The sequence below is a fragment of the Symsagittifera roscoffensis genome, chromosome 1 (assembly GCF_963678635.1).
Source record: "Symsagittifera roscoffensis chromosome 1, txSymRosc1.1, whole genome shotgun sequence".
NCBI lineage: Eukaryota > Metazoa > Xenacoelomorpha > Acoela > Convolutidae > Symsagittifera > Symsagittifera roscoffensis.
This window is the reverse complement of record NC_087062.1, coordinates 13,848,812-13,872,292: the sequence shown is the minus strand read 5'-3', so window position 1 is coordinate 13,872,292 and position 23,481 is coordinate 13,848,812. Positions and strand designations below refer to the sequence as shown.

General features: G+C 34.7%; 1 protein-coding gene across 1 annotated transcript in view; it reads right to left on the bottom strand.

Moving 5' to 3' along the window:
• Nucleotides 1-2,686, bottom strand: part of LOC134854776 (trace amine-associated receptor 8b-like) — a 65,225-nt gene extending 62,539 nt beyond the window's left edge. The window contains exon 1 of the mRNA XM_063871165.1: nucleotides 2,663-2,686. The gene's annotated coding sequence lies outside the window, so the exon portion shown is untranslated. The remainder of the gene's footprint in view (nucleotides 1-2,662) is intronic.
• Nucleotides 2,687-23,481: the final 20,795 nt, after the last annotated feature.

Genomic DNA, 23,481 nt, shown 5'->3' with positions numbered 1-23,481 from the left:
CTCTCCGGTCGAAAATAGGGTAGCGAGACGAGCAGACGGTGTACCTTATCTGAAATTGCTCTATGAGTATAACCAATAGGTTATAACTCAAATATATCGCGCGTTAGTTGTCCCAAATTGGCGTTTTTTAAATCCCCATAATTTTACCAAAAATGATCACTGGTAAAAAAAGTTCTAAAATTTAAGCTCTGCACGGTAATACATTTTAAACAATTTGGCTAGTTGAAAATCAAAATTGGCTAGTTGAAATTGGCGTTTGGAGAAAAAAAAACCACCCCGGTCGCAAAAAAATTGTCATTTATTTGGAAATTTGAAACAAGCTGAAACAAAGAGATGCATTAAATGGCAGGAATTGAATAATAGCATTTCAATACATGGCCATTGTTAATGATGACAAAAATTTGATATCGAAGTCAACAATTTGATATCGAAGTTTTGTTATTTTTAACCTTCTAACTTGAGTTTCTTGGTAGGAGTTCTGCCAAGAAACTCAAGTTAGAAAGGTGAAAAATAACAAGACCAGAACAATAAAAACGTAACGAGTACTTCCATATTTATTCAGGTTTCGACGCATTCATTTTACTTGTCTTATTGTTCCGACTTTTGAAGAAAGTGAGGAGTATATATGTCTGGGGTGTTTTTGAGTCACACCGATTTTACAGAAGTTGACTTCGCCTGACCGCAGTGAGGGTCCGTGAATGATGATTACTATAATCGATTTTCTCAAAACTTTTGCATATGTAGTCGATTATAATTACATTTTGTGCCGACGCAATTGATTATAATCCAGTATAATTTTTTATTTTTGGATAGCTGAAACTGATTTCAACTCATTTTAAATCCATTATAATGGATTATATTGGAATAAATCTTTTTTCAACTGGTCTACAATTTTGCAGTTTTTTTTCTGCATTAATCGCAGCCTACTCGTTTTTAAAACTATTTCACATTAGTTAATTTTTCTAAACATTAATTTTTCACAAAAACAAATGCATTGCAACTAAAACTGGCACCCACCCATCCAAATTGACACCCACCGACCCATTTTGATATGCACACCTACCGCCATCCCACTCATCCTCAACCCTCCACTCATCTACACCCCCAACCCCACATACCAACCCAACCCGACCCACCTGGCCTTACCCACCCCGGCCTACTCCCCCGCCTACCGCGGGAAGTGAGCTGGGTGCTAAGTCAAGGAAGTAAAAATGGTGGGAGTTTTAGAGGATGGGGAGAAAAAAGTGGAAAACAATACAATTTTTGCTGTAGTCAAATGTAAAACACGATTTAGCGATTGCAGCGTTGAAATTTGGAGTAGTAATTGTCAAGGTTTTGGAAAGACAAAGGTCATACTCGTAAAAAGCTATGATATTCCATTATAAACCATAATCATCTATTATTTTCCATTATAAACAATTACAATCGATTGTAATGGATGAAATTGATCTCCTTTTTATTTCTTTGTCATCGATTATTTATCTATTATGATCGATTTGCTTAAGAATTGGTGAAGACACACCATGAAAACCCATGATTATCGATTCTTATCTATGGAACCTCATTGCGGGTGTGTATCGATGCGAAAAGCTATGAAGTGCCAAATAAGAATGTTTCCACAATACTGAACTGCGTATGTCATCGCTGCTGCAATAAAACTTTCATAATACCAGTACACGAAATATTTATGCATGACAAGTTATCCGCACTCACAACTGCTCTAAATTTAATTGTGGCAAATTATAATTGGTCAGATTAGTTCTACTGAAATGTTAACTCCTGCACAAAAACTATCTTCGAGCAGTTAAATGGCCGTTGGAACATTCAGGGCTTGGCACTGATACACGAGCAGTCTTGTTATTCGGTTTTTTTGCTAAAAAGTTGTTCAAAAAAAATTGAAAAATATCTCCTCTTCACCATGGACAAATTCAATTTTTTGAAAGCTCTGGTTCTTTTCCAGTTTCCCGCCTTCTACTAAAATTACAACATAAAGCTGTTCAAACACTGTTCATACGGCATTTCGCTTTAAAAAATGGTGTAAAAACTTGTTCACCTGTTCATGCTGACACATTTCAATTCAACGCAGATTATAACATGAGAAGCAATATATTATAATTGACTTCCATATATTAAGTTTCAAAAAAATTCAAAGAAGAGGAAAGTGGAAAAGCGCTCAAGCTCTTTATGATTTAATTTATATATGTTTAACTAAAAGTTAGGGCCAATTGGAGTGTGACAAGTTCTATTTGGATTGATTCCGCAGGGGCGAATCTGGGATTTTTGCTGGGAGGGGGCAAATTTTCAACAAAATTTCTAAAATTTCAAAAACTATGTCAAAAAAGTCATTTTTGGCAATTTTCAGAAAATTTTGACAAACAAAAACTGCGTATGTTCGGCGCACTCTCCCCTTCTAAATTAGTATATATTGGCATCGATGGCGCCTCAAGAAAATTTTTAGGGTTGGCCGGCCTAAATTGAATGTGAGAAAGAAAAATCAAAGGGGGGACCGAAAAACTACGAATCTCTGAGAAGTAGTATGTAGTATGTGTCCTACCCCGCCTCCCCAATTCCGCCCTTAGTTTTCAGTACGTTTTGGCTGAAAGTGAAAAAATATCTTAGATATGTGCAAAAATTGTTCAAAACGGTAAAATATACAACTTACAGTTTGAGTTTGAAAGCAAATTAAGAGGACAAAAACGTTCAGTCGGAAATTGGATATGTCTATACCTTGAAAAACAAAAGGATTTCGATTTTCTTCAAAAAGAAAAAGGCATTATAGCCCAAAACAATGAAAAATTACCAAAGAAATGTTACCAAGGTACAAAGCAGAAATCAAAGCGGAGGGCAAAAATGTGCTGAGCAAGAAACTATTTGGTATCTGTTCTTGTCACAAAAAGCAACATTTCAACAAATTGAAACAAAAAATTATTTTTAGTACTTGAGTGCTCGCAACCCAATAAAAGGATATGTGAATATCAAGCAAAAGCACGAGAGGGATAACACAGCGTCTGAAAAAGCGTACATCTCATATGAAGCCAAAAACGTAAAACAATCACTGAAGAAAAAGATTAAGGCGTTGTATTATGCTGGAAAAATGACCCACTGAAAAAAATTGGGTCCCTTATGTGGAAAAAAAGGACCCAATTTGTATTTATGTGGAAAACAATTGAAAACCAAAAAACTAAACGTGTGATAAGTGCAGATTATATCTTCCAGCAGTTACAGGACGTTCAAAAATTGATCTTCTTTGTTATGAAAACAAATTGATCTTCTTTGGTATGGAAAAAACTCACGTGAAAACCTCATTTTTCTTTTCACATACTGTTTTTGGACATACTTTTAATCTACGTTGTGTCAGTTTTCATAAATGTTTTAGCTTATAATTAGTTATTTTGTTATATCAGCGGATGAAGCACTAGATTGAAAAAAAATCTCTACTGACCGAGCAACCTTGCAATAATTGCGAGGAGGCTCAGTTGAACAGTTAAAAAAAATAGGTGGATTTATGTGTGAAAATCAAGTGTCATGTGATTAGGTACCTTGTCATGTTCGTGGGAGGCTCAAAATAGCTGAATGAGTTGTATTATGCAAAAGTATGTGATACTTTTTTGCGCAGAGACCTTGCAATATCCAAGAGGAGCCTCAAAATAATTTTTAAAAACTAAATTTTAAAAAAATATACCTTCAGGAACCTCCAAACTTCAATTATTCAGAATAAACTATCTTTTTTTCGATATCTGAGGAAAAAATTATCAAAAAAGTTTTAAACCAAAATAACGTCTTTCTTTCTTGTTCTCTGATATAAAATGAAATTAACGTACATAAATCTACCTGTACTAACTAAAACTATACGAGCACTTTCAATTTCTGCACGCAAGCTCAGGTTTTATAAAAAATTCCATTTCAAAAAGAAACAAAACTAGTATGCTGCGATATTTGTTATCAAAAAACGAAATAATTATTGATCCGTTGATTGAAACGTTGATTAGTGTTTTTTTTTGGTTGTTTGCGGAGAAAAAATGAAAAAAAAAATCAATTGAACCAAATAAAACCAGTGCGAAAAATTATGAATCGATAGCCCCTTTCATTCTTCTTTTTCCTTTTTGTCAAAGTGTAGCAATATAAAGTTTAATTAGACTGAGGATTAATAAGCATCATTTCAATTAAATCATCATTTTTTTATGAGCAATTTAAGCTTATGAAAATTACCTTTTAAACGGACACCAGCTTGTGTATTTAATTAAAGTAGCGATAAACTGTCTTGTTTTCGCTAACGAAAAAATTGCTAAAAAACAAAGGCTCGTTACAGGGTTATCTGATAACATTAAAAAAGTAACAATAATTTCTTGCAAGTACAAAAACGTAACTAAATGAATTCAAACAATCCATGCTTAATTCTACCAAACTTTCACGAAGGGGAACTCAAGGAAAAGACAGTATAGGTGGGAAAGTTGGCTTTTTTACTCGAAAAAATGTTTTCAGTGTTTCAATAGTTCAAGCGGAACAAAATAGTATGAACTTTCGACAATCAAAAATTTTTCGATTTTAGTTCGGCTTTTAATTTATTGGATCCATGACAATGATGGCATCATAATAATGCAAGATGATAACAAGTCCTCAATAGAGATTTTATTCTTGACCGATAGAAAACTCATGTTAAAAATGCGCGCAAAGAATGCCTATCTGATTATTTTTAAAATTACCGAAACTGTCGAGAACAAATCGTCAAACAGGAAAGTAAGGAATTTCCATAGACTTATTGATACACAAAAATTGTTATGGAATGATGGTTTTGGGTTTTTTAAATCACAGACCTTTCCAAACTGATTACGCACCAGAAAGAAACAGTATAATCAGGGGCGGATCGAGGATTTTCTCGAGGGGGGGCGGATTTCCAAAAAAAAATCGAAATTTTGTCGACCTTTTTTTTCTAGGTCGAGCTTATTAATTTTAGGGTCCGTGATTTCAAAATAGTTAAGAGGGGAAAAAATCTCTACTGACCGAGCAACCTTGCAATAATTGCGAGGAGGCTCAGTTGAACAGTTAAAAAAATAAATAGATTTATGTGTGAAAATCAAGTGTCATGTGATTTGGTACCTTGTCATGTTCGTGGGAGGCTCAAAATAGCTGAATGCAATGTATTACGCAAAAGTATGTGACACTTTTTTGCGCAGAGACCCTGCAATATTCACGAGGCGCCTAAAAATAATTTTTAAAAACTAAATTTTAAAAAAATATAACTTCAGGAACCTCCAAACTTCAATTATTCAGAATAAAATATCTTTTTTTCGATATCTGAGATATTCGATATCAAAAGAAGTTTTAAACAAAAAAACGTCTTTCTTTCCTGTTCTCTGATATAAAATGAAATTAACGTACATAAATGTACCTGTACTAACTAAAACTATACGAGCACTTTCAATTTCTGGACGCAAGCTCAGGTTTTATAAAAAAATTCCATTTCAAAAAGAATCAATACCAGGTATGCTGCGATATTTGTTATCAAAAAACGAAACTATTATTGATCCGTTGATTGAAACGTTGATTAGTGGTTATTTTTTCTTGGTTGTTTGCGGAGAAAAAATGAAAAAAGAAATCAATTGAACCAAATAAAACCAGTGCGAAAAATTATGAACCGATAGCCCCTGTCATTCTTCTTTTTCCTTTTTGTCAAAGTGTAGCAATATAAAATTTAATTAGACTGAGGGTTAATAAGCATCATTTCAATTGAATCATCAATTTTTATGAGCAATTTAAGCTTATGAAAATTACCTTTTAAATGGACACCGGCTTGTGTATTTAATTAAAGTAGCGATAAACTTTCTTGTTTTCGTTAACGAAAAAATCGCTAAAAAACAAAGACTCGTTACAGGGTTATCTGATGACATTAAAAAAGTAACAATAGTTTCTTGCTAGTACAAAAACATAACTAAATGAATTCAAACAATCCATGCTTAATTCTACCAAACTTTCACGAAGGGGAACTCAAGGAAAAGACAGTATAGGTGGGAAAGTTGGCTTTTTTACTCGAAAAAATGTTTTCAGTGTTTCAATAGTTCAAGCGGAACAAAATAGTATGAACTTTCGACAATCAAAAATTTTTCGATTTTAGTTCGGCTTTTAATTTATTGGATCCATGACAACGATGGCATCATTATAATGCAAGATGATAACAAGTCCTCAGCAGAGATTTTATTCTTGATCGATAGAAAACTCACGTTAAAAATGCGCGCAAAGAATCCCTATCTGATTATTTTTAAAATTACCGAAACTGTCGAGAACAAATAGTCAAACAGGAAGGTAAGGAAGTTCCATAGACTTAGTGATACACAAAAATTGTTATGGAATGATGGTGTTGGGTTTTTTAAATCACAGACCTTTCCAAATTGATTACGCACCAGAAAGAAACAGTATAATCAGGGGCGGATCGAGGACTTTCTCGAGGGGGGGGGGGCGGATTTCCAAAAAAAATTCGAAATTTTGTCGACCTTTTTTTTAGGTCGAGCTAATTAATTTTAGGGTCCGTGATTTCAAAATAGTTAAGAGGGGGGACCCTTTGGGTCGGCAGGGGTCGAATCCCTGAAGAAAAGAAAGCTTCGCCGCCCCCCCCCCCCCCTAAATCCGCCCCTGAGTATAATAGACTCCTTTAAAAAGACCCAAGCAGGAACATACACATTTTGAAACGCATACAAAAATGAATACTTGCGGAAAAACGAAATTTAAAAATCAGATCGAGTAAGACGAATAAATGATAAAATAAGTTTTCAGTGAGTCTTTTCAATGCTTTCCTCAGTCAAACGAAGAACAATACAAAATTTACAACATACGAGCAAAAACGGAATACGAGCAAAAACGGATGCAATTTTTCTTAGATTTTGAAGTGAAAAAAATGCAATACAAAAATTTCAAGGGCTAGCTAAATTGGCAAAATTTACAACCCTCCCCTAAAAACAATTTTAGAAGAAGTATTTTTTAATACATTTGAACGCAGCGATACGTTATTTTCTATGTGGTACAAAAAGTTTTTTTAAAAAGTGTCATTTCGATGATCAAAATTTAGCATAATTAAAAAAAAAGCTTTAAGCGTGAATATTTCACTCTTCAAAAGTCGGAACAATGAGCATTAGGTCACATGGTTTAGGTAATGTTTTCCTGTGAGACTACACAGTTGTGATTAATAGTGGCGAGACACCTAGCGAGTTCACTTCGAGAGTGTTATAGATCGTGTGGTCGAGCCCCTTTGCCATGGCAGTGACAGTGAGTGAGGACGAGCTCACACTTGACCTCTAGCTTCTGGTCTACTACAGCTAGACAGATTTCTGCAGCAATAGTGTCACCACATGAAAGTTCTGGGATGCAAAAAACTTTGAGTCGTAAAAAATAGCTTCGTTCAACACAATAACTCAGTATGGAATAAGGAAATAAGAGATACGGACTAGGCCCAGGACTGATTCTCCATTCTAACCAGATAAATGGCTACAAAAGGTGACCAGTAGCGTGCCGAGATGGAAGCGTGCCGACTTAAAGTTGTTCGGCAAATGTACTCAATTTACGACAACAATTTCTGGCTGACAAGCCCTAAAACTGTCAACGGCGCCTTGGCGCCAACTTACACTTATTTGAGGGAGGGTAGCCTGCTCCAAAAAGATTTTTGGTCGAACATTACAAAAAAGCTCAAAAAGGACTTAATTATTTTTAGAAAAAAAAAACATCTTTGAGGCAAGTTTTTTTTAAATATAAACATTCATGGGTTTCTGAAGATCGAAAATTTCAAAATTGCCTAATTGAAACAATTGAAATAGCCACCTTCCTCAAAAGATCCTTACGCACACCACGGAAGGCAGCTTATATCTTAAAACCTCATATATGGTTGCTATAAGCTTAACATTTATTTGTCCTTACTATCTTTTTTTAGAAATATTTGATAAATGCGATTATCCCAACGGAAACAAAAAGGAAGCTTGTGGTTTTGGGAAGCTTTCCTTTTCTAGAAACTATGTTGTTGAAATATGTGGGACAAATAAGAACTGCTTCGTTGGTATATTAGGAAAAAAACTTACCGCATTGGGGTTTATCTCAAACTGACGAAATATGCCTTAATAATCAGTTTCACATTTAATACCACTCAAAATTGCAAAAATAAGAAACATTAATGAAAATAAGCTAAAAATAGCGCTAACATTTTTTCACACGTTTCTATACAGCTCTAAGGTTCTCGGAATGCAAAGATTGCTTTTATTTCAAGGTTTGGATTCATGTTGCAGGTTCAAATCGCACAAAACGTTAATCACAAACTTGCATCAACTAAATGATTTTTAATTATCAAGTTTTCTCGGTTTGTTCCCCACAAGCAAAAGCAAAAACGGTTAACCGCTACAAAAAGACAGCAGAAAAAACTAGTAGATAGCTGATATGTTCGTAGCACGCAATCAATTCACCGCCTTAAGTTATTTTTATATGAGTATCGAGAAAAATTTTGAGAAAAGTCAATTTTTATACAATTTTTTTTTGCAAATTTTTGTTTGGGTGACCATTACCTCATCGAAATATGCGACTTACCAGGGTTGATGCTCTAGCCTTCTGAATATCACACACCGTTGTCGGCAATACATTTTTCCTCCTTTGAGGACAGAAAAATGTCGCTTAATATACCTCAGTTTATTGATTATTTTTCACTTATAATTTGGCGTTCCACAATCGTTGGGGAATCTGTTTTATGTTTTCATATCACTCAAATTCTTAACTGGTTATAAACATGTCTCAAGTACCTATTGAGCTTTATCCCCCCAAGCAAGAAGGGGGGGTTATTGCTCAATTGATCCATTATGTCTTCACTTGACGTGTTTTTCGTCAAATATGTCACTCTAAAAATGTCACTTAAAATGTGTCTGTTTGTATATTTTTATCATTTGCTAGACACTTTTCAAAATAGGTAAATTATAGCTATACCCACACTGACTGACAAACTTGATATTGAAATCGATTTGAATCCATTTTTACACAGATGAAACATTATATAAAAACCAATTTACCGTAGCCCATTTAGATGTACATTGATTTATAATTGGTTCGAACGGATTTTACGGCAGAAAAAATCAATGTTATTGCCTAAAATATTTATATAAATCAAGTTAATTGAACTTTTGCATTGTAGTTAAATCCTAACTAAAATGTTTTAATTTAACAATTGCTTGTGTGCCGAAAATCACGGTTAACTGTCGAGTTTAATGGAATCCATTTTGACTTTTGCAATTCTAAGGGATTTTTGCAATTCTATGATGAAAAAGAAAACCATAGAAAACTTTATCCATTGTACGTTTTTTCAAACTCATGAATATATAATTGAAACACTTAAGTTAGATCAAATCTTTTTAATGCAGACTTTTAGTTATTAGTTAATCTCAAAATTTCTTTTCAGGCCAAAAATCTACACAAAAAAATCAATCTACACAAAAAAATCAATCTTCACAAAATGTTGTCTTTTTCCTTTTTCGCCAGCTTTTTTTCATTGTTGGAAGTCGAGAAAATTAGCTGAAAATAAGCAGTAACCAAATCTGTAAAAATGAAAAAAAAAAAGATAAAAATTTATCTAAATTGGCTCTAACTAATATAATAAATTACCTAAATCTGTATGAAAATGAAACCATAAAGTCGTCAATGGACTGCCCTAGTCGATCAAGGGAGGTTATCTTGCAAGATTTTGCAAGAATCTCGCAAGATTCTTTTAAAGAGGATGCATCTCTTTAAAAGATCTTGCAAGATTCTCGCAAGATCTTGCAAGATAACCTCCTCTAAAGATAACCTTTTTTTGCAAGATCTTTAGAGATGCATTTTTTGGGCTTTACACGCAAAGACAACCAAGTAGCGTTCGTGGAAGAAGGCAGCAACCTGAGATACGCATACATGCTCACAGCCCGCTAGGCGGTTGCCCCCTGAAAGCTTCATTTTTTAAAAAACTTTTTTTTGTGATAGGCGGCTATCTTCAAGTTTTGATCGACTACTTATAACTTAACCTCTCAAATTACCCTTAACTCTGTTTCCGGTTTGATAACGCTTGCTAAGCGCAAGCGTAAAAAGCAGGTTGAACAACCAACAAAATTGGTACTAACAACTGCGAAAACGTTTCTTATACAAACTTTGGTGAGAGTGACAAGATCATAATTTTGAAAAACAGTTAATTTTTTTTTCAGATCAACTCGAAAAACTTTGGGTTTTCTTTCTAGAATCAGTTTTTTTTTTGATCTTACACCTAGTTTCTGTTATTTTTTTTCGACAGAAATTTTGGGATGGATATCTTGCAAGATTCTTGCAAGATTCTTGCAAGATTCTTGCAAGATAGCCTCTCTCTTCCAATATTCTTGCAAGATAACCTCCCTTGATCGACTAGGGTTGAATTGATTTAGATTTGATTGAAATTGATTTCTTAAGCTACGTTTTTGTTTCAATTTAAATCAAATATAGCTGAATCAAATCAAGTCTTATTACTTTTTGCTACATTATCAGCATCAAATTGATTTCAACCCATTTTTCTTTGTACAGGTAGTTTCTGTAAGTAATAAGAGGTTTTAACAGCTAATTATTACAACAGTTAATTAACTACGGAGAAAAGTGAGAAGATGAAGATATAAATGTATGAACATATCATCAACAAAATTTCTACACTTGATTCTTGCTAGATATGCATTCCAAGTTCTTTCAAATTGAATTTTTTGACAAAAATCTTGCATTAGGGAGGCAGAGGTACTGGAATCAGCAGACCAGAAGTTTTACAAAGTGATTTACGTTATTTGTGCAACGTCCTTGGTCATTGCCTGAAAAAACCGATGGCGGGGCTATAGCTATAAATCACTGGGGAATATCTCTATGGTAATGCGATCATTGCAGGTTATTATGCAGTTCAAGTTCAAATGATCTACACTTTGATTTGTTAGGATATTTTTAGGAGTTCTGTCTGGGTTAAGCAGGAAACAGATAACATTGTAAATGAAAACATACCAATTCATCAATTCGTATCTAGGGCGAATAAATTAAAATAGGGAAAGATAAAAGTATGTTCGGCTTCTCTACAAAGATAATCATTATGATTGAAAATTAAAACAAACTCTTATGCGAAACGTCTTGCGGTAACTGAGCGACAGACCATTAAACGCACCTCCCTTGAAAGCTGCCGGCATTTTTCAGTAATCACTCAATGTTCTAATCAAATCTATTTTACCTGCTGCGCCCCCGTCAGCCCAATTTAACAAGGGCCGTTTTTAGATTAAATTGTGATGAATCAACTCCCAGATACCCGGGCGGCTAGCACAAAAAAAGGTAAAAAAGATAATGATGAGTTTAAAAATAACTGTTACTTCCTTTTTTCATTTATAAAAACAAATAGAAAATTAAACAATCTTATAGATTCGTTCCTAAACGAATTTGAACAAACTGAGGAAAAAGGAAATTATCATTATACATTTTCATGGTGAAGTTTTTGTCGCTTTGTGAGTTGAGAAGTATTGAGCGAAAAACAAACTGTATAATATTTTATTTAATTTTTTTTTGAAAGTTTTAAAAGTTAATGATGATGACGGAGGTTGGTGTTCTGTAAATTTTGAAAGAAATGGATCAACCATATACTATCCCTACAAATCGATATGGAGGAAAAGGAAATATGGATTTTTCAGAAAATAACTTTGAATATAGCCTAGATTTATACAAAATTAACAGTTTTAATGGAGCAAATTGATCAAAAATACGTTAATTTAGATCAGTAACAAAGCAAATTGAGCAAATTGATAGAAAATGCAATATTTTAGCTCATTAACACTATTCAAACGCATTCTCACAAAACCGTTGCGAAAAAAAAATTATTTGTGCTTTTGTTCGAAACGCGTACTTAATACAAAATAAATTTTTTGAATTTTTATATGCTTCAAGGAGGACATTCTACGGTAGGTCACTTAGGGGGGAGATTGTTCAGTTAGTTCTTCATTGACTAGTTAGGATCACTTGCTCTGCTGAACTTTCATTCGGCACAAAATGTATAGAGCGCGCGGATCAGTTTGTGTCGCGCTGAAACTATAACTTGGCTTTAATTGAAGAGATTCAATTTTAAAAAAGGTCTCAATTGTCTCAATATTCATATTGCCTAAACTGAATTGTGTGAACTGAATTGAATTGAATGTTGTCTCAATTGTCTCAGTATTCAATTTGAGTTGTCTCCATATTCAATTTTGAATTATCTGAATTGTCTCAATATTCAATTTTGAACTGTCTGAATTGTCTCAATATTCAATTTTGGCCAAATCCTCTGAACTACCGTCTTGTCTGTAAATTGTTGGATAAATTGTCTACATACTAAACTGATTTTTTTTGCCTAATTTTCCAAAAGCGAACACAAAATTGTGCAGCGCACAAGACATTTCAAAATAAATTGAGGAAAATTGATTTCTGCACATAAGATAATACAGAATAAAAAAACAAAATTTTATCAGAATAGGTTTTATCAGTTTTTCTAGCAACCTCAACCTTTGAAGTAGCCGAGCTATTTTCAGGAAAATTGTACAATTTGACAGTGAAAAAAAAAGATTCAGAAATAAAAATTTGTTCAGCGGCCTTAAAATTATACGTGGGCCCGAAAAATTAATTTTTGTTTGGCTGACGGAACTCTCAAAATTACTCTTTAAAAATGTTTTAACAACTTTAAACATAAGTACGAGATAAATCACTAATTTGCTTTAGTAAATAATATATTAAGATCACTGGTTTTAAGAGAAAAGAAACATGACGAAAATGAAATGCGGTCGAAAAACAAATAGTATGCAATCGCACAATGAAAAAGTCAGAAAAAATTGCAAAAATTAACTAGCTCTGTCTTTCTGCGGATCTTATTCCAATCTCCCTCACTAAGGAAACGACGAGATTCCGGATTGGCCAGAATATCAGATGCTCTAGAGGTCTAGCATTATGGAATATAGTCATCTTTCAGTGGTTCGCATTCCAGTTTATAGAAAGTAATCGCAAAATACGCCTCCCATCAAAAACTCTTTTTCTAGAACGCCTCGAGTGGACGGTATTTCTTTAAAAACAAGCAAGTAACGAAGCCTTAAAAATGCAAAATATATTGCAATTCTACGAAGATAAATTGATTTGCTTTTCTTTCCTGCTATGAAGAACTTGAGTTTCTTATTTCTTCATTGTTTCAATTTTGTTTTTTAATAAAAATTATGTTTTCAACTTTTTTGAGAGAAAATGTCTCCTTGAAGCCTCTAGGAGACGTACAAATCGCACTGTGTTGAATTGCATTTGAAAAATGATCTCTCTAGCAGTTTAATCTCGGACGATTGCTCCTTTAGTGGGATGCTAGATTGGGACTAAAGGCTGGCAAACGCTTACGACCTTGCATTGTATAGTGACAAATAAAAAAAAAGGACAAAAATTAGAAGAAACAAAATTAGTTTAAAATTGACGACAGTTGAAACACACTTAAATCAGATCTTGTTTTTGAGCCAAACAAGTTTCCATTCCATAAATCATTTTAATTCATCATTTCATTTATCTTTAACATCTATATTTTCAAGATCAATTTCAATTTTCGGAAAATCCTAATCATTATTGGTGTTCAAATTGAATCATGCTTATCAGATTAGTTTTCAAGCTCATATCAAAATCTAGCTACCGGCAAAGTCGTTTCTGTACAAGGGTAAGCCGTATATAGCTGCTTGCATTTAATTTGAAATTGTTTGACAAAAATTTTCTCAAGCTTTGATGTTTATCGAGGCTATGCTTTTGAGTTCCTCTGAAGTAAATTTCATTTTGATTCTGGCAATAGTTATAAAAGCGATGTTAAGTTGTAGTTAGGTTAACTACTTCTGGAGTTTTACGAGAGGGAGTTGAGAAAAAGGGGGTTAAAAAACGCGTGGTGATAAGCTTGGATTTCATATATATAAATAACTGGCGAAAAGAGAACTTCTTTTTGCCGCGAAACTTTTTCTAATTCAATTTAAGGCAAGGTCTAAATAACTAACAAATAGGATTTTCATCATTTTTTTCGTTATTGCTTATGAAGAACTTCTAGGGGGATAATTTTGTTGAACACCTAAAATCTCTCTTCTTCCCACAAGATAAAGGTAGCACATGAGCGATGACGGCTGAAAACTTGTTGGTATATACATATACCAATTTCACAAAACTCTTTTCTCCCTAGCGAGATCGATCCATTGATCTGCATGGGCCCAGCCTGTTGGACCATCACTATAATATCCCTCCACGAGTCTGTCTAAACTTCTCGTTTTATGTTTTACCGTGGCAATTTATCCCGCATTACGAAATTGATCCAAATTGATCAGTCTAAGATTCAGTTTCTCGCCAATATTTTGAATTACCAAAAACTATTCGAGACCAATTAAAGTTAGTTAGAACATTCAGTTTGAAGGTTTTCGCCCTGATATGAGCAGTCTTGTTTAATCTATATTACCAATATCTATTGATGATGCCGAAAAAGTTTACGTGGTATTGTTGGTGTTTCAAACCTAATCACGATAACGCAAATTTTTTTTGTGTCGAATTATCCCGCACAAAAAAAAGTTCCACATTTTTTGTGCGAGATTAATTGACACGCATGGAAAGTTCGCGTTAAGTTTCAAGCATTATGGATAAAACCTTCAAAACTCGCATACACTTGCCCTGAGCAAGACGAAAATGGCAATATTCATTTCCCAGAACATTGCAAAAATTGATCGGAGGTAAAGCGTTCTTATGTGTTTTCAAGGCGTCATTATCTTCAATGAGGTAGAAAAAAAAAATTTCAACAAAAATTATTATTTCGATCGCTTTGCCCCAGGCCGTCATGATTTGTTTGGTTGTCTGGGCTGTTCTTTGAACCAATCCAATTGCTTGTGACTGGTGGATGAGGTTCCATGTTGCCTACACCTGCGCTTTGAAATCATTGTTAGCGTCGGGTCTGTAAATAAGCACTGGAACTTTTGATACTAACTGACCGTCAGAGTATTTATTTTTAGTCGGAAAGCTTCGATCTAGCAAATTCTTGCGCGGATATTTGATAGATAGATGTTTACTTGTTCTTTGACATTTGCCCAGTTGGGTAAGATACGCTTCCGGCTGCTTGAATTCTGTTTTTCCTAATGATGGTAAGTTCATCTGGCAAATCCCACACCTAATGAGAAATTGGTCAACGTCTAGTGATAAACTATGTCAGCAGGCAACCCTTCATTATGCAGTTTGTGATGCCTGAATTCAGGGACGAGTTTCATGAAGATCCTCCATGACTTCTCTTCTGAATTGGAGTGGTATTAACATCACATCGATAACAGACTCCTCCAGGTCTGTTTAGTGAATCAAGATCTTTTATGAACTGTGATTCAGTCTATAATCCTTGTCTCCAGTCAGTCCTCTTTATGCACTTGAAAAAGTCGTGAAAGTATTGCACTTGACCTCACTCAGATTGAACGTCTGTGTCTGAGAAGATATCGTTTTTCGAAGAAACGAGTTTTTTATTCTTTTGGTGTCTCGTCAAAAGACAATCTATTTAATTCTCCGCCTGCGGGATTTGTTCTCCTGAAAAAAAACTATGTTTCAGGAGAACAAATCCCACAGGCGGAGAATTAAATGGATTGTCTTTTGACGAGACACCAAAAGAATATAAAACCCGTTTCTTCAAAAAACGATATTTCAAAAAACGATAGTTTGCAAAAGGTGCGCTCGGCTGCTGAAAGCTTTTTGAAACGAATGTATCAAGATGAAAATGTTTTTGAGAATACCACACCAACTACCCTCTCAGATGCGTCGTGGTCACTGTCACTTTTGTTAATCGATAAGGTTGTACAACTGATTTTGAGCATGTTTTAATTGTTTTCTGGAAAGAAACTTTTAATGTTTTTCGGCTCAATTGAACCCCTGACTCCATGAATCATTGCACGGGAGTATCTTGTTGCATTTTTGGGGTTTCTTGTGTCCGTAGAAATTGGCCCATTAACTATTGTTGCGGTTCACAGGTCTTTTTATGCTCTAAATTTTCTCAAACAACCGATCATCGGGACTGCTTCTAGCATCTAGTTTTGAATACCGCAAAAATGAAACTGTAGGGAAATGGTTTCATGTTTGATTTTGATTCATTAAGGATGAGTTTGTTAGTCGACTAGGAGTGTACGCTTTCCTTTTTGCTCTTTTTTGCTCTATAAACCATAGTTCATTTTGAAAGAAAATCATACGATTGCTTTAGTCGGCACACATTGAACAACCCCCATCATTGCATCATTGTCTAGTTCTCATCAGTATTAGGCGTCTGAGAGTTCAGTTTTTCTAAAAACCGGCTCCGTGTAAGTTGTGGAAGATTGTCTCCATGTCGGGTAGTGGGCAACCTTCGTCCATTATCTTGCCAATGAGGTGAACTTTGTGGTCATCAAAAAGTCTCAAATCAACATTTTTTTCCTCTGTCACACAACTGGAGATGCAAGGAAAATTCCTCGGGAGTGCACAGGGTCAAAAAAATCTGTCGGACCATATCGGGTAACTTTGTTTTTACTGCGTCTTGCATTTGAAACGCAACCTTGCCTGTTTTGCAGAAAAGACTCAGGCTTTTGCTTTATACTGGTCTTGTAATCTTTGGCTGAGAATCTAGCAGACGATGTTTTGGTCACTGGGTTGGCATCATATCAGGTCCAAGTATTGGTCGTGCAACTGTTCGGCACTTTTGAGTAGACTCGGCTATACCATAGAATAGAGTAAAGCATTATGATGCTTCAATATCCTAAAAGTTCTACTACTATCAGTGTTAGTGTAAGCTATAACTTACTCCGACATTTTATTCCTAATTTACCATATCAGTTACACTTTTTCACCCGTTGAAGGACATCACTTACTGCCAGCGGTTTGCTCCTCAGTTTCGAATTTTTGATTTACCAGCGTTGTATGCTTTAATAACATTAAATAATTTTATGAAGGTTTACTAAGCACTGTATGTTACCTCATGTTAAATTACCTCACTTTCAGCAAAATACTGTGCTCATACAAGTATAACAGACACTCATTCAAAACACAGTAACCTCGGATCGAATCTACTATAGCAGAAAATAATATTCGGCCTTGACCAAAACTTCCACAAACAAGATTGAAGAAATTTATTTTTGAGTCAAAAGTTGAAATTGTGATGACAAGTCAGAAAAGGCCAAGGTTATAAAAAGGTCAAAATGGCTATTTTTGTTACTTTTTAGAAAATTTTTGACCAAAAACTGCGTTTTTTCGCCGAGTATTGCTTTTAAAATAAGCATAGACCGGCGCCAAAGGCGTTTCAAGAAAACATTTATGGAAACGTCAAAAATCAATGCCATAAAATTATACCAGAACGAAGCCTTTTGGCTTGTGAGGGGGTCGAATCCCTGAGAGGTTCGACTCCCTCCCCATATATATTTATTCCGATGTCGAGAAAAACCGGTTGGATTTTTTTTTTGATTTTCTTCAAAGTACAGCTAGCGTGCATGCTTATTGATCCGACTTTCGTAACAAAAATAATGCAATATTTGTGCTCGGGGTGGGTTTTTTTTCTTCAGACAAATTTCAAATTTTTAACTAGCCAATTCTGATGAAATTTTTTATATCATTCGAAAGCTATTGTTGTCCTGAGCTTAAATTTGAAAGATATTTCACCTATGATCCATTTTTGTAAATTTATGGGGGTTTAAAAATTGCCATTTTCGCCAACTTGGGACAACTAACGCGCGATATATTTCGCGCTATTAACGCGTAAGCGGAAATTGAATCCGTCTTAGAAATCTTTCCAAATTGGTTGAGAGAAGCTTTTTTGCCATAAGTGATTTGTTTATAGGAGCAAAATTTATCACTTTGTACTTAATATGGCCTATGGGGATGCAATTGAATTTTTCATGTTTTTACTGCTCTATAGACCTTAAAAAGCAGTCGGAACATTCAGGGCTTCGCGCTGATACGAGCAGTCTTTTTATTGTTTAATTTAGGCCGTTCACATTAGCTTACTTAAGCTTAATTTAGTTTTACTCGAGTGTAGCTTTTAAAATAAGCATAGACCGGCGCCAAAGGCGTTTCCAGAAAACAAGCTTTCAAATTTGAGCTCGACTCCCTCCCCATATATATTTATTCCGATGTCGAGAAAAACCGATTGGATTTTTTTTTGATTTTCTGTCAAGTACAGCTAGCGTGCATGCTTATTGATCCGACTTTCGTAACGAAAATAAGGCAAAATTTGAGCTCGGGGTGGGTTTTTTCTTCGGACAAATTTCAACTTTTTAACTAGCCAATTCTGATGAAATTTTTTATATCATTCGAAAGCTATTGTTGTCCTGAGCTTAAATTTGAAAGATATTTCACCTATGATCCTTTTTCGTAAATTTATGGGAGTTTAAAAATTGCCACTTTCGCCAACTTGGGACAACTAACGCGCGATATATTTCGCGCTATTAACGTGTAAGCGGAAATTGAATCCGTCTTAGAAATCTTTCCAAATTGGTTGAGAGAAGCTTTTTTGCCATAATTGATTTGTTTATAGGAGCAAAATTTATCACTTTGTACTTAATATGGCCTGTGGGGATGCAATTGAATTTTTCATGTTTTTACTGCTCTATAGACCTTAAAAAGCAGTCGGAACATTCAGGGCTTCGCGCTGATACGAGCAGTCTTTTTATTGTTTAATTTAGGCCGTTCACATTAGCTTACTTAAGCTTAATTTAGTGTTACTCGAGTATAGTTAGAATTTGGAGTTTCTTTAATGCCATTATGAAAACTAAAAGCATCAACAAGATTGCTCGTGTCAGGGCGAAGCCCTGAATGTTCCGACTGCCTTTTGAGGTTTTATCGAGCAGTAATAACTTTAAAAAATTAAATGTATTAAAATAAAATGGAATTTTTTTTCTAAAATTTGAAAATTTTTAAATGAAAATCGTCCTTCCACACGCCATATAGATTAAAAGGATAGAATTTGCTTCTTGTACAAATCAATTGTGGAAAAAAGCTTCTTTGAACAAATTTGGAACGATTTTCTTGACGGATTAAATCTCCGCTTACGCGTTATTAGCGCGAAATATATCGCGCGTTAATTTTCCCATACTGGCCAAAATGGCAACATTTAAACCCCCATAACTTTACGAAAAATGATCACAGCTGAAATAATTTTTCAAGTTTGAGCTCAGGGAAACAATACCTTTTGAATGATATTAAAAAATTCCGTCAAAAATGGCTAGTTAAAAAGTCGAAATTTGTCTGAAGAAAAAAAAACCCACTCCGAGCACAAATATTCCGTTACTTTCGTATCGAAAGTCGGAACAAAAACTCAGAAATTTCTTGATGAGTCATTTTTTGTTTTCAGTCGTTTTACCTCAAAAATTCTTGTTCAGTTTGCTTTTTTACTATGACTGTCGAATATGCCTAAAATGTATTTTTCCAGAAACTTTTGATCACAGCACGCATAAAGAAAACATCACCAAAAAGAACCAAGACTGCTCGTATTAGGGCGAAGCCCTGAATTTTCCGACTGGCTTTTAAAATTTATGGAGAAGTAATAACAAAAAAATTTAAATGTAATAAAATAGAACGAAATTTTTTTTTCTTAAATTTGAATTTTTTTTAAAAAATTATCCCCCACACGTCATAATAAGACCTAAATGATAACTTTTGCTCCTATTAACAAATCAATTATGGCATATAAGCTTCCTTCAACCAAATTGGAACAATTTTGAAGACAGATTAATCTCCGCTTATGGGTTAATAGTGCGAAATATATCGCTCGTTAATTGTCCCAAATTGGCTCAAATGCTATCTTTAGAACCCATTACTGAACGAAAAAAATCACAGGAAACATTTTTTTTTTGAATTTGAGCTCAGTGCAACAAAAAAAATTCTGTCAAAAATGGCTATAAACATCGGAATTTGCCTGAAGAAAAAAAAACTCACCCCGAGCACAAATATTCCGTTACTTTCGTATCGAAACTCGGAACAACAAGACTGCTCGTATCAGGGCAAAGCCCTGAATGTTCCGACTGCCTTTTAAGGTCTATGCAGCAGTAATAACATAGAAACATCAAATAGAAAAATGGAATTTTTTGTGAAAACATCGCCCCACATTCCATATTAAGTACAAAGTGATAGATTTTGCTGATATTAACAAATCAATTATGGCATATAAGCTTCCTTGAACAAAATTGTAACGATTTCTAAGACGGATTAAATCTCGCTTACGCGTTAATAGCGCGAAATATGTCGCGCGTTAATTGTCCGAAATTGGCCCAAATGGCCAAAATGGCAATCTTTAAACCCTCATAACTTTACTAAAAATTATCACAGGTGAAATATATTTTCAAATTTAAGCTCAAGACAACAATAGCTTTCGAATGATGTACAAAACTCCGTCAAAAATGGCTAGTTAAAAAGTCGAAAATTGTCTGAAGAAAAAAAACCCCACCCCGAGCACAAATATTCCGTTACTTTCGTATCGAAAATCGGAACAAAAAAAGAAATGTGTGTGTTTTAAGAATTTTAGTCGCACCATTCTGTGCTACTTGCAGCCTGCTATCCTTGTTTGATTTTTTTTACTTAAGACACCATGCAGAGAAATTGTTTTCATCTGCCAAAACCAAAGAAAGTAAAACGGCCATCAAATATTAACCGACAAGTTTTTGCTACATAGAAGCGAAGCTAGAAAAACCTGCTCGAATCAGGGCAAAACACTGAATGTTCACTCTGCCATTTTGATGGCGAAACTATGATTTTTCAAAAAGCTGTTTATATTGAATTTCCTGTAGTGAAATTTGTGTCGAGTATGAATTATAAAACCAAAAAAAACTGCTCGTATCAGGTAGAAGCCCTGAAAGTTCCGACTGCCTTTTAAGACTTTATGGAGCAGTAATAACATTAAAAAATTATAAATTTAAAATAAAATGAAAACTTAAAAAATTTCACACAACTGGAGATGCAAGGAAAATTCCTCGGAAGTTCACTGGGTCAAAAAAATATGACGGACCATATCGGGTAACTTTGTTTTTACTGAGTCTTGCATTTGAAACGCAACCTTGCCTGTTTTGCAGAAAAGACTCAGGCTTTTGCTTTATACTGGTCTTGTAATCTTTGGCTGAGAATCTAGCAGACGATGTTTTGGTCACTGGGTTGGCATCATATCAGGTCCAAGTATTGGTCGTGCATCTGTTCGGCACTTTTGAGTAGACTCGGCTATACCATAGAATAGAGTAAAGTATTATGATGCTTCAATATTCTAAAAGTTCTACTACTACCAGTGTTGGTGTAAGCCATAACTTACTCCGACATTTTATTTCTAATTTACCATATCAGTTACACTTTTTCACCCGTTGAAGGACACCACTTACTGCCAGCGGTTTGCTCCTCAGTTTCGAACTTTTGATTTACCAGCGGTGTGTGCTTTAATAACCTTAAATAATTTTATGAAGGTTGACTAAGCACTGTATGTTACCTCATGTTAACTTACCTCACTTTCAGCAAAATACTGTGCTCATTCAAAACACAGTAATCTCGGATCGAAGCTACTATAGCAGAAAATAATATTCGGCCTTGACCAATGACCAAAACTTCCACAAACAAGATTATATAAATTTCTTTTTGAGTCAAAAATTGAAATTCTGATGACAGGTCAGAAAACCCCAAGGTTATAAAAAAGTCAAAATGGCTATTTTTGGCACTTTTTAGAAAACTTCTGCCAAAAACTGCGTTTTTTCTCCGAGTGTTGCTTTTAAAATAAGCATAGACCGGCGCCAAAGGCGTTTCCAGAAAACATGCTTTCAAATTTGAGCTCGACTCCCTCCCCATATATATTTATTCCGATGTCGAGAAAAACCGGTTGGATTTTTTTTTTGATTTTCTGTCAAGTACAGCTAGCGTGCATGCTTATTGATCCGACTTTCGTAACAAAATCTAGTGCAATATTTGTGCTCGGGGTGGGTTTTTTTCTTCAGACAAACTTCAAATTTTTAACTAGCCAATTCTGATGAAAGTTTTTTTATCATTCGGAAGCTATTGTTGTCCTGAGCTTAAATTTGAAAGATATTTCACCTATGATCCTTTTTCATAAATTTATGGGTGTTTAAATATTGCCATTTTGGCCAACTTGGGACAACTAAACCGCGATTTATTTCGCGCTATTAACGCTTATGCGGAGATTGAATCGGTAGGCACTCGGTGGTTGTTAGGGAAGTTTAGCTAGTAGCATTTAGAATTTAAATCAGTCTCTAATCTTCTGAGTGGCAGAATAACTTGCCACATTCAAGTCCTATCTGTTCATGTACTCTGTTCCCCACGTTTAATTTAAATATGACCTGAAGCAACAACAAAACAGCTCGTATCAGGGCGAAGCCCTGAATGTTCCGACTGCCTTTCGTGGTCTATGGAGCAGTAATAACATGAAAATATGAACATATTAAATTTAATCAAATGAAATTAATTTTTCTTTAATTTGAGATTTTTTGTGAAATCATACCACACGCCATATAAAGTACAAACTGATGTATTTCCCTCCTAGTAACAAAACAATCATGGCAAATCAGCTTCCCTCAACCAAATTGGAACGATATCTAAGACGGATTAACCTCCGCTAACGGGTTAATAGCGCGAAATATATCGCTCGTTAATTGTCCCAAATTGGCCCAAATGGCTATCTTTAGAACCCATTACTGAACGAAAAAAAATCACAGGTGAAATTTCTTTTTGGATTTAAGCTCAGTGCAGCAATACCTTTTGAAAGATTTTTAAAAAATTCTGTCAAAAATGGGTATAAAAAGTCGAAATTTGTCTGATGAAAAAAAAACCCACCCCGAGCACAAATATTCCATTACTTTTGTATCGAAACTCGGAACAACAAGACTGCTCGTATCAGGGCGAAGCCCTGAATGTTCCGACTGCCTTTTAAGGTCTATGCAGCAGTAATAACATAGAAACATCAAATAGAAAAATGGGATTTTTTGTGAAAACATCGCCCCACATTCCATATTAAGTACAAAGTGATAGATTTTGCTAATATTAACAAATCAATTATGGCATATAAGCTTCCTTGAACCAAATTGGAACGATTTCTAAGACGGATGAAATCTCGCTTACGCGTTAATAGCGCGGAATATGTCGCGCGTTAATTGTCCCAAATTGGCCCAAATGGCCAAAAATGGCAATCTTTAATCCCTCATAACTTTACTAAAAATTATCACAGGTGAAATATATTTTCAAATTTAAGCTCAAGACAACAATAGCTTTGGAATGATGTACAAAACTCCGTCAAAAATGGCTAGTTAAAAAGTCGAAAATTGTCTGAAGAAAAAAAACCCCACCCCGAGCACAAATATTCCGTTACTTTCGTATCGAAAATCGGAACAAAAAAAGAAATGTGTGTGTTTTAAGAATTTTAGTCGCACCATTCTGTGCTACTTGCAGCCTGCTATCCTTGTTTGATTTTTTTTACTTAAGACACCATGCAGGGAAATTGTTTTCATCTGCCAA